The 11,059-nt window shown below is 48.0% G+C and overlaps 1 long non-coding RNA gene across 1 annotated transcript; it reads left to right on the top strand.

Moving 5' to 3' along the window:
- The first annotated feature begins 1,400 nt into the window (after positions 1-1,400).
- LOC310835358 lies at positions 1,401-9,861 on the top strand. The gene is made up of 2 exons (XR_014559595.1): positions 1,401-1,691; positions 6,970-9,861. It is a non-coding gene; the product is annotated as an uncharacterized lncRNA (long non-coding RNA).
- Positions 9,862-11,059: the final 1,198 nt, after the last annotated feature.

Below are 11,059 nucleotides of genomic sequence, written 5' to 3'. Positions count from 1 at the left end.
GCAGGGTATTATTATTATTATTAAACAGGACATCCCTATATTCACTGGAGAAATGTTGGAGGGTATGCAAGCCATATCCTGCTGCCAACAAGTTGAGGTGCCAATTTTATTCAAGATTTAGCCTTTCCAGAAGAAATCCCACAAAGTAAAATAAACCTGTCGCCATTGTCCCACTTGTGGCACCTCAGCGATCCATCTGCAAATTAAGCCCCTGTCTGGAAGCACCCTATATCCAGAAGGCAAATGTAAATGTTCATAGAATCATAGAATCATAGAGTTGGAAGAGACCACAAGGGCCATCGAGTCCACCCCCCTGCCAAGCAGGAAACACCATCAGAGCACTCCTGACATATGGTTGTCAAGCCTCTGCTTAAAGACCTCCAAAGAAGGAGACTCCACCAGTGGCGTAGCGTGGGTTGTCAGCACCCGGGGCAAGGCAAGTAATTTGCGCCCCCTAACCCGTGGATTTGCGCCCCCTAACCCATGGATTTGCGCCCCCTAATCCTAACCCCCAGATGTTGCGCCCGGTGCAGCCGGCCCCCCCTGCACCCCCCACGCTACGCCACTGGACTCCACCACACTCCTTGGCAGCAAATTCCACTGTCAAACAGCTCTTACTGTCAGGAAGTTCTTCCTAATGTTTAGGTGGAATCTTCTTTCTTGTAGTTTGGATCCATTGCTCCGTGTCCGCTTCTCTGGAGCAGCAGAAAACAACCTTTCTCCCTCCTCTATGTGACATCCTTTTATATATTTGAACATGGCTATCATATCACCCCTTAACCTCCTCTTCTCCAGGCTAAACATGCCCAGCTCCCTTAGCCGTTCCTCATAAGGCATCGTTTCCAGGCCTTTGACCATTTTGGTTGCCCTCCTCTGGACCCATTCCAGTTTGTCAGTGTCCTTCTTGAACTGTGGTGCCCAGAACTGGACACAGTACTCCAGGTGAGGTCTGACCAGAGCAGAATACAGTGGCACTATTACTTCCCTTGATCTAGATGCTATACTCCTATTGATGCAGCTCAGAATTGCATTTGCTTTTTTAGCTGCCGCGTCACACTGTTGGCTCATGTCAAGTTTGTGGTCAACCAAGACTCCTAGATCCTTTTCACATGAACTGCTCTCAAGCCAGGTGTCACCCATCTTGTATTTGTGCCTCTCATTTTTTTTGCCCAAGTGCAATACTTTACATTTCTCCCTGTTAAAATTCATCTTGTTTGTTTTGGCCCAGTTGCTGAATGGGTACATAAAGCCGCTGGAGAATAATCTTCAGCAATGTGCAATGAAGGCAGATGTTCATGCAGTTATCCTGGCTTGTTGTGGAAGAGGGATGTTGGATGTACACAGTACTAGCAGAGAGTAAGCGGCCATCAGTTTAATTCCTACTGTAATAGGGTCCATAGTGTGAAATTTGCAATATTTATTTATTTATTTTTAAATGCTATTCTTTCATATGCTCCAGGTCCTGAGTTCCAGGAATCAAATGGCTCCACAGAGTCCTGGAACGAGAGCCACTATGGACTCTCATCCTTGGACTAAGGCAGGGCAGTGGGCATCTTGGCTGAGCTTGCTCAGCTTCACAAAGGATCATAACAAAGAGCATTCTGGGAACTGTAGTTCAGAGACCATTGCATAAAACTCCATTTTATTTCCTGTCTCAGACTCCTCTCTTCAAAATGTGATCCCTTCAACAGGTAAGGAAAGAAGAGGATGGAACTGCAGAAAGCATTTGGCCGTCTGCGTTCCACTAGGGGGCAGAGGCATGTAAGGACAGGGGCTTAACCATATAATATAAAAAGGTGAAAGAGTTAATAAATTATTTGCTTTGTAATTTACAAACCTGAAGGGAGGAAATGGGGATGTTGACCTAGACTGGATTCCTAGCATTTTGGGCCTGCGTGATCAAACTGAAAGGACCAGCAGATGAGTGAAAGCTGGTGGTAGTTTGGAAGAAAGTGAAAGCGAGCTACAGGGAGGTAGAGGGGCAAAGGCATGCACAATCTTGCAGGGAAATGTCTTGCCATTTTTGTACATCCTGCTCTAAATTTGTGTTGCATGCAATTGTCTTTCCAGCATAGATTCTAACAGCGCAAGGCAATTTAAGGGAGACAACTATATTCTACGAACATTTAAAGCGCTTTGAAGGAGACTTCCTTTTCTATGAGGTACATGCATAATTTTGTAAAAAAAAAAAACAAAAACAACCCAGCCCTATCACTCCGGTCAAACAGGTTTTGCAGGTTTTAACAATCTTAGGGTTGCCATATTTCAAACAGTGAAAATCTGGACAGAAACATTGTTGAGCGTTTTTAAGCAAAATTGCAAAAAAAGAGAAAGAGAGTTGTTTTTGAGCTATTTTTAAGGAAAATCGGCAAAAACAGCATTACTGATCTGGGCTGCCATATGCACGGACATTTTAACAATTTCCGACTGCAGTATTCCACATATGTGTCCAGGAAATCCCAGATGTATGCCAACCCTAAACAATCCAAAACCTGCAAAGCATATTTGATCAGAGAGGATCATCAGAGGTGGCGTGAGTATACCCCCTAGGAGTGGCAGCCCCTCTTTCAAACTGCTGCCTGCCTCTAGCCTTTGAAAACTAACAGTCTGGAGAGACAGTTTTCTCAGAGAGTGGTTTGAAAGAGGGATTAATGGGCACACTCAGCCAATGTTTGCATTTGGCAAACAGGTTTTGCAGATTTCCCCATTGCAATGAACCCATTGGAAAACCTGTTTGCCTGTAGACGGCTGTGGGGTCAACGCGTCCGCACAGAACAGGGACCAGTCCGTCTTTCAAATCAGTTTCGGCTCTCTTAAGATTTATTGGCTGCCTCCAGCCTATCACATGTACAGCCAAACTGTACATATGTTTGCTTGGAACTGAGTTGCACGGCAAGGTCTCAGACCCTCCCAGGAAGTGGAATAAAGACACATGAAGCAGTATTTTAGGTTAAGGGGTGAAAAAGGCCACAACTTTATTGGTTACAGAATGTGAGTTGTATTGGCTTAGGCACTGGAAACCACATGACTATATCTGACTCCTCCTGCCCATCCGCAGGAGTCTTGGAAGGGTTAACCACCAGTAGGGGGAGCCTTGCTGATGCACTTCAACTAGTAACTCCCCCAGGGTCACCGCTAGGGGTCGTGCCATGGCCCTAGCCCCCCACCCCTGTCTGGGGCTTCGGACAGAGACCATGCCCCCTGGATTCATTTAACGGAATACCCTTGAATTAGGAGGGGTAAGGTGATGGCCTTTGAAGGACTTTATAGTGATATGTACCTGTGATCTATGATCTCATTGTTCGGTCCCTGCTCCTGCCCACCTAGCAGTTCAAAAGCACGTCAAGTGCAAGTAGATAAATAGGTACCGCTCCGGCGGGAAGGTAAACGGCATTTCCGTGCGCTGCTCTGGTTCGCCAGAAGCGGCTTAGTCATGCTGGTCACATGACCCGGAAGCTGTACGCCAGCTCCCACGGCCAGTAAAGCGAGATGAGTGCTGCAACCCTAGAGTTGGTCATGACTGGACCTAATGGTCAGGGGTCCCTTTACCTTCAGGTGAAAAACCAAATGGCTGGTGCCAATTTGCCAGCTGGGGAAAAATTCCTACCAGGCCCCTTGGACAACCAAGGCAACCAACCGAGGTCCATAGCAAGGTCAAGAAATAAGAGCCTAACCTAAGGGTGCAAGAAGTGACTGAGCAGGGAGAAAAGGGGTGAGTCCTTGACCGTGGGCGGTTTAAATAGCCTGCACCAGATTGGACGGCTTAGGGATGACATGACCGAGGACCATCCAATGGCGCAGGGGCAATCCCGCCCCGTGCATGTGGGGAGGGCTTGCTCCCTTCCCGCAACATCATCTCCCCAGGATCGGGAAATGGCTTTCTCAAGTTGACGTGCATAGGATACGGTCTTCCTGGGGCATGTGCTATCATAAAAAAGAGCATCAAATCTATGCTGAGGTCAGTGTTCAAATGCATTTATATTTGCAGAAGGCTAGACTAATATGTTGAAGGGACACGGGTGGTGCTGTGGGTTAAACCACAGAACCTAGGACTTGCCGATCAGAAGGTTGGTGGTTTGAATCCCCGCGGCGGGGTGAGCTCCCGTTGCTCGGTCCCTGCTCCTGCCAACCTAGCAGTTCGAAAGCACATCAAAGTGCAAGTAGATAAATAGGTACCGCTCTGGCGGGAAGGTAAACAGCGTTTCCGTGCACTGCTCTGGTTCGCCAGAAGCGGCTTAGTCATGCTGGCCACGTGACCCGGAAGCTGTACACCAGCTCCCTTGGCCAGTAAAGCAAGATGAGTGCCGCAAAGGACGACTGAACCTAATGGTCAGGGTTACCTTTACCCAGGGGCGCCGACTTATAAAAAATATTGGGGAGGCGGGGGCCCATACCGACTTATAAAAAAAATTGGGGGGGCCCAAGACCTCCAAACCGCTGCTGCTGGGGGAACGAAAGGGGCGAGCCCCGGGCTGCCCCGACCTTAGGTGCGGGGCTGACGCCAGCCCCGGAGATTGTTGATGGGTCGAGAGCCCGCAACCCCACCCCCTCTCTAGATCGGGAGTGGCTTTGTTTTAACTCATTACTGAATGTATTTTAAAAGGTAACTATCGTCAAACAAGGAAAATAAAAAATACCAACATAATTTTGTGATTTTACAAAGCATAATATAACTAATAATTTTCTTAAATTATTGGGGGGGCAGAGCCCCCCCAAACGAATTTTTGAGGGGGCTCGGGCCCCCTCAGGCCCCATGGAGTCGGCGCCTATGCCTTTAGCTTAGACTAATATGTTACATTTGTTGTGTTTGTATGCTAGCAGAGAATGTTTGTATGGGATGCTCATTCCCATTCATTGATTGTCATCTAAATCAGTCTTGCCAAATACATAGAGGCAGTTTGTAAGGACACAAGAATTACTGGTACAGGCATGAAGAATTTCCCTTAGCAAGTCCTAGATCAGGGAATACACCCTTCCATCTTTCCACAGCTATTCCCTCCAAACCTCTGGCAAATGAGTCATTTTGAACATGAACTCCTGAAAGCAAATTTCTTAAACATTGTAGTCTTCCTAGATTTGGGCCTCACATTACACTCCACCAACACCAACACACATATTTTTGTACAGATAACAAGTGTGAAATAGGGGATAGAACAAGGCCATGGCAGTTCATCCCTGCTTACAGAGCGGCTTTTCGGAGAGTCGCTGTCTCCGAGCTCAGTGCAACTCGCAGGGCTTTCCTGCTTAGTTTTATCTTTCTCAATTCTCAAAGACAGACAGAGATCTACCCCACTTACAGCTGTTAAGTGCCTTGTGGGATGCAAATATAATAGATAAACAATAAGAGCAGTGTGAAAATTGAACGGGAGCAAATGTAAAAATAAATAAGTGATTAAATGTGCGGTGAGCCACATTGGCTTGCCAGCTATGTTCCCTGTGAGGTATTGCAGTTGATATCAGAAGTACCTGATAAGGTGTTCTGTTCTAAAGTTCCAACAGTACAAGGATGAAGGGTGGTAGGAAGCCATAATTTCAGGAAAGGACGTTACAAAGAATCTGGAGGACATGCTGCACAGCAGGGTGGCTGATATTTATTGCCCAATTTATTGCCCACCACCACCACACACACCAGGGATGCCAACTATAGGGGCAGAAGGGGCTTTGCCCCCCTCAATATTTGTGGGCAGGGGGCTGAGCCCCAATACAGTGGTACCTCAGGTTACAGACGCTTCAGATTACAGACTCCGCTAACCCAGAAATAGTACCTCAGGTTAAGAACTTTTCTTCAGGATGAGAACAGAAATCGCATCATGACGGCACTGCAGTGGCGGGAGGCCCCGTTAGCTAAAGTGGTACCTCAGGGTAAGAACAGTTTCGGGTTAAGAACGGACCTCCAGAACGAATTCAGTTCTTAACTTGAGGTACCACTGTATTGAGGGCCCCCCAAACAGATCGGCCTCCCATTTGCAAACATGCCCTCCACATTCCCCATCCCCCACAGCCACCGGCAGAGCACTGGTTGGGGCGCAGAAGGAGATATTTGCTCTCTGTGCCCTCTATCCCCTGCTGCCACCAGGGTGCCCCCCCCAATTGCACATTAAGGGCATATGATGTCATGCAGCGCTGGGTTCCGTCATTGTGGGGGGCAAGTCTGCGCCATGACACACTTATAACTCACCAGGAGCTTTTCATGCACACACTCCACTGAGATGAACAAGAGCACCGTCCCGATAGATCTGCCTGTCAGATCTGCTTGACTTCAGCCGTGTACCTATTAGGGCTGGGCGATCAGTGGCGTAGCGTGGGGGGTGCAGGGGGGCCGGCTGCACCGGGCGCAACATCTGGGGGTTAGGGTTAGGGGGCGCAAATCCACGGGTTAGGGGGTGCAAATTACTTGCCTTGCCCCGGGTGCTGACAACCCACACTACGCCACTGTGGGCGATATATCAATATATCGTCCAAAACTGGTTTGAAGTGCATATCGTGATACTGGTTTCATAATTTTTGACTATAGTGAATCGTGATGAGTGATAGGGCTGGGTGATATATCATCCAAAATTAGTTTCAAATCCATATCATGGTATTGGTTTCATAATTTTTGACCTGGCAATATATTGTGAATCGTGTGTGTGTGTGTGTGTGTGTGTGTGTGTGTGTGTGTGTTAGTTACGCAAAAATCATGATGCAAGCAAAACCGTGAAGCCAGCCAATGACTCTACATAGCTCCATCCTGATTTCAGACATTGTGATATATCAGTATATTGTGATGTTTAGCTGGTGGTATATCACGATGCTGAAAACCAGATTTCGCCCAGCCCTAGTACATATCAGGGTGTCCATGGGCTTCTCAGTGTGTGCTCCATCCCTGCTTTTTTCAAACCTCTGCTGTTGTTTACAACAGTCACTTTTTTCTTGCTAGTGTCACTCCCTTCTCGCTGTACTCACTAGTCTCTCTCTCCTATTCCTCAGCAGCCTCATGGGAGAGAGATAATGGATGTGGAGTCCTCAGGTGTTCTACCGACCCTTCACGCAATACCTTATGTTGCCTTCAGCATGAAGTTCCAGATTCAACAGAGTGACTTTACCTTCTCTTACTGAACAAGCTAACTGACAGGCTTGCTCTTAAGAGCATGGAGTGTGTGTGTGTACAAAGGGGGCTGCAGAATGGGAGGAGGCCTGGAAATGTGGCTGGTCAGTGTGCAAAGGAGAGTTGAGAACAATGAGCAGGAGGAGGGGGTTGCAAAAAGAGAGGAAGCAGGAGGCATGGGAACGTGGTTGAAGATGAGAGCAGGGGCATGAGAGCTTCTGCAGAACAGGAAAGATTGGTGGCTTCATAGCTGGGTGGAAAGTGAAATGGGTGCTTTGTAGCTGCGCTATGTGGGAGGAGGAAGATGCAGGCAGGGCCAGCCCAAGACATTTTGTTACCTGAGGCGAACCACAAAATCACACACACACACACACACACACACACACACACACACACACACGGGAAGGAGGAATGAGTGAAGATCTGCATCAAGGAGTGTGCTGCTGCAGAAGCAGAAGGTGATGCATTTCTTGGAGGCAGGATCTGCTGCCCCTATGGATCTTGCCACCCGAGGCAGTTGCCTCAGCTTGCCTCATGGGTGAGCCGGCCCCGGATGCAGAACGTTACCATGAAGGGTGGTTTGTGTGCAAGGGAGGGTTGCACAAAAGGTGTTGGGGGCGAGGAGGCATGGGCATGGGGTGCAAAGCAGGGCAGCAGAACAGAAGAAAGGTGGTTTGAGAAAGAGGTCTGGGATGGTGAAAAGCAAGCTTAGCAGTTGCACACCGTTATGTATTCAGTGGTCTGTGTTTGCCTGAGCTTGAGTCTGGACTAAGGATTCTGAGCTCCTGAGTTCTGATTCGATACTTGATGTGAAATCACAGAACATTTCAGGATTTGGGCCTCTGCCATTGGAACCTTGGACTCATGAGTCGTCATTCGCAGCTTGGAAGTTTAGACAGCCAATCACGCTGGGAGTGGGAGTGGCCCGGGCTTTCAGGAATATATATAAGCAGTTGTTTTGCCCCTGTTTCCCAGAGATGTAGTTCAATAAAGGTTCTTGCTGTTATCACTGTGTCTTGCCTCATGGGAACCCACCTACACTTTGCACGCAGTGGGAAGGGGAAGCTCTGGAGGGTTAATGCGGTGTGAATGGTAGGGGGTTGGGGAGCAGAGCGAGTAGTGGGGCAGCCCCTGGCCATTTATAATTTCGTAGACACATGTTCCCCATCCTCAGTCATCTTTTCTTTTTTAAATTGTTGTTGTTGTTTAGTCGTGTCCGCCTCTTCCTGACCCCCTGGACCAGAGCACACCAGGCACTCCTGTCTTCCACTGCCTCCCGCAGTCAGACTCATGCTGGTAGCTTCGAGAACACTGTCCCACCATCTCATCCTCTGTCGTCCCCTTCTCCTTGTGCCCTCCATCTTTCCCAACATCAGGGTCTTTTCCAGGGAGTCTTCTCTTCTCCTGAGGTGGCCAAAGTCTTGGAGCCTCAGCTTCAGGATCTGTCCTTCTAGTGAGCACTCAGGGCTGATTTCCTTCCGAATGGAGACGGTTGATCTTCTTGCAGTCCATGGGACTCACAAGAGTCTCCTCCAGCACCAGAATTCAAAGCATCAATTCTTTGGCGATCAGCCTTAAAAAGGCCTTAATGCTTTAGCTTTTCCTTGGAGGGAAGGGACTATTGTGGAAAATCCGAAGGGTCAGAAATCTTTTGAGTATTCACCTGTACCTCATAGGCTTGAGTACAAAGCTTGAAGGTAAAGAATTAGCTCCACCAGACGCTAAGAACTGCCACATTATGACATTACTCAGAAGAGGAGAAGGGGAGAGCTATGCCGTCATAATATAAATGTTACACCAGATCAGGTTTTTAAAGGCTTGAGTCCTGTTCAGGGTCTATCAGCCCCACAGAAAGCAACATCTGGCAGGATAGAGATTTGCCTCAGGACTGGCAGCAGAACTGGACTCTGAACATTTGCTGCCACACGTATCTCTTGGGCGTAAGTTGCTCTGACATTCCTTCTTCGACTGCATTGGGGAAAATGCCCTTGTAGATGATTAGCTGAACTGGACGACTTCCCATCGGCAATGTGATTTTGAAGTACAATGTGTGTCCTGTGGGCAGAGAAGATAATGATTTTACTAGACAATCTATCTGGCGAACATCGCCTCTTCACACTGCCCGTTGGAGAGCTGCTAAATTGATCAGTGATGGCTTGTATATTGGACCAAGCCGTGCCGGTGAAGGAGTACGGGACTCGTGCGTTACAGTTCTATCAAGGGCACAAGACCTCCTGTCCAGGTGCCATCAAATTGAATGGGACCTGCGTAAAGAGCAGCGCCATCCGATTCAATGGGGCTTGTTTGCATGGCAGAACTTGTCACTCTATTGCACCCAGATTCTTTATTTTGCAATGCAAGCACATCAGATTTGCTAGTGCTCACTTCAGTCAATGTGCTCAAAACAAATTACAATGTCTGAGATGTATGTCCTAATTCTGTTGCTTACTGACTTCAAGAAAGAAAAACCCTAGTGTATATAGGCCCTTGGTCTCTTATGTTCCTAACTGTAGTCCAAAACCTCTTTTTCTGTTTTGTAAGTCACTTCCATATTGCATGACCTGGCAGTGGAGACATGGTGTGTGTAGGTGCGTGGAGTCGAAGCGTTTTCTCTGCTTGTTGTTTTTCTACTTCTGATTCCTTTCCCCAAAGAGCAGCTTCTCCCCTTAAGAGTTTTAAATTTGTGTTTGGGCAGGAAAGCTGGAATGTCCCTCCCCACTTGGTTTATCCACTGTATGCTCAAACCGTGGCTTCTAAAACAATTACTACATTTAATATTTAGTGTGTCTCTTGATGGTGTTGTGTCTGTGGCCAGCGCTCTATTTATTCTGCAGTTCTGTGCAAGCACAGAAAAGGCACCAAATGCAGGACGGGGTACAAGAACCCCTGTTTTCATTTGTTTAAGGGTAGAGAACCTGTGAGTTTCCAGATGTTGTTGGATAAGAGTTTGGGTGTAATCCTTGACGCCTCCCTTTCCATGGAGGCGCAGGTTACAGCAACAGCCAAGGCGACATTTTTCCACCTTCGCCGCATCAAGCAGTTGGTCCCTTACCTTTCCCGCCCTGACCTGGCCACAGTGATCCATGTGACGGTCATCTCCAGGCTTGACTACTGTAATTCGCTCTATGCGGGGCTGCCCTTGAAGCTGTCCCAGAAACTCCAGCGGGTACAGAATGCTGCAGCGAGGCTCCTCACGGGGTCTCTGCCATGGGAGCATATTCACCCAGTGCTTTTCAAGCTGCACTGGCTCCCGGTGGAGTACAGGGTTGGATTTAAGGTGCTGCTTTTGACCTTTAAAGCCCTTCACGGCCTAGGACCCTCGTACCTACGGGACCGCCTCTCCTGGTATGCCCCACGGAGAGCCTCAAGGTCCATAAATAGCAACACCCTAGTGGTCCCGGGCCCTAAGGAAGTTAGATTAGCCTCAACCAGAGCCAGGGCCTTTTCATCACTGGCTCCGGCCTGGTGGAACGCTCTGTCTCATGAGACCAGGGCCCTGCAGGATCTGATTTCTTTCCGCAGGGCCTGTAAGACAGAGTTGTTCCGCCTGGCCTTTGGCTTGGAGCCAGTTTGATTCCCTCCCTCCCTCCCTCCCTCCCTCCCTCTCTCTCTCTCTCTCTCTCTTTTTTCTTTTCCTTCTCCTCCTGCGATGAGGCTACATTTTAATATTTTAATGTTCCATTATTTTAATGTTGTATTTTATTTTTGTTTTTAAGTTGTAATCATTCATCTTGTTTTTATTATTGCTTGTAAGCCGCTCTGAGCCCGGCCTTGGCTGGGGAGGGCGGGGTATAAATAAATTATTATTATTATTATTATTATTATTATTATTATTATTATTACAACTCCTGTCATCCTTTGACTATCGGTCTTGTTGGCTGGGGGTGTTGGGAGACAGAGTACAACAATATCTGGAGAGCCGCAGATTCCTCATCCCCGCTAGATAGTTCCTGTGGCTGCTAAGAAAGGCTC

This window comes from Podarcis gaigeae, assembly GCF_964106915.1.
Source record: "Podarcis gaigeae genome assembly, chromosome: 17".
Classification (NCBI taxonomy): Eukaryota; Metazoa; Chordata; class Lepidosauria; order Squamata; family Lacertidae; genus Podarcis; species Podarcis gaigeae.
The sequence above is the reverse complement of the archived record's forward strand: the minus strand, read 5'-3'. Positions and strand labels throughout refer to the sequence as shown.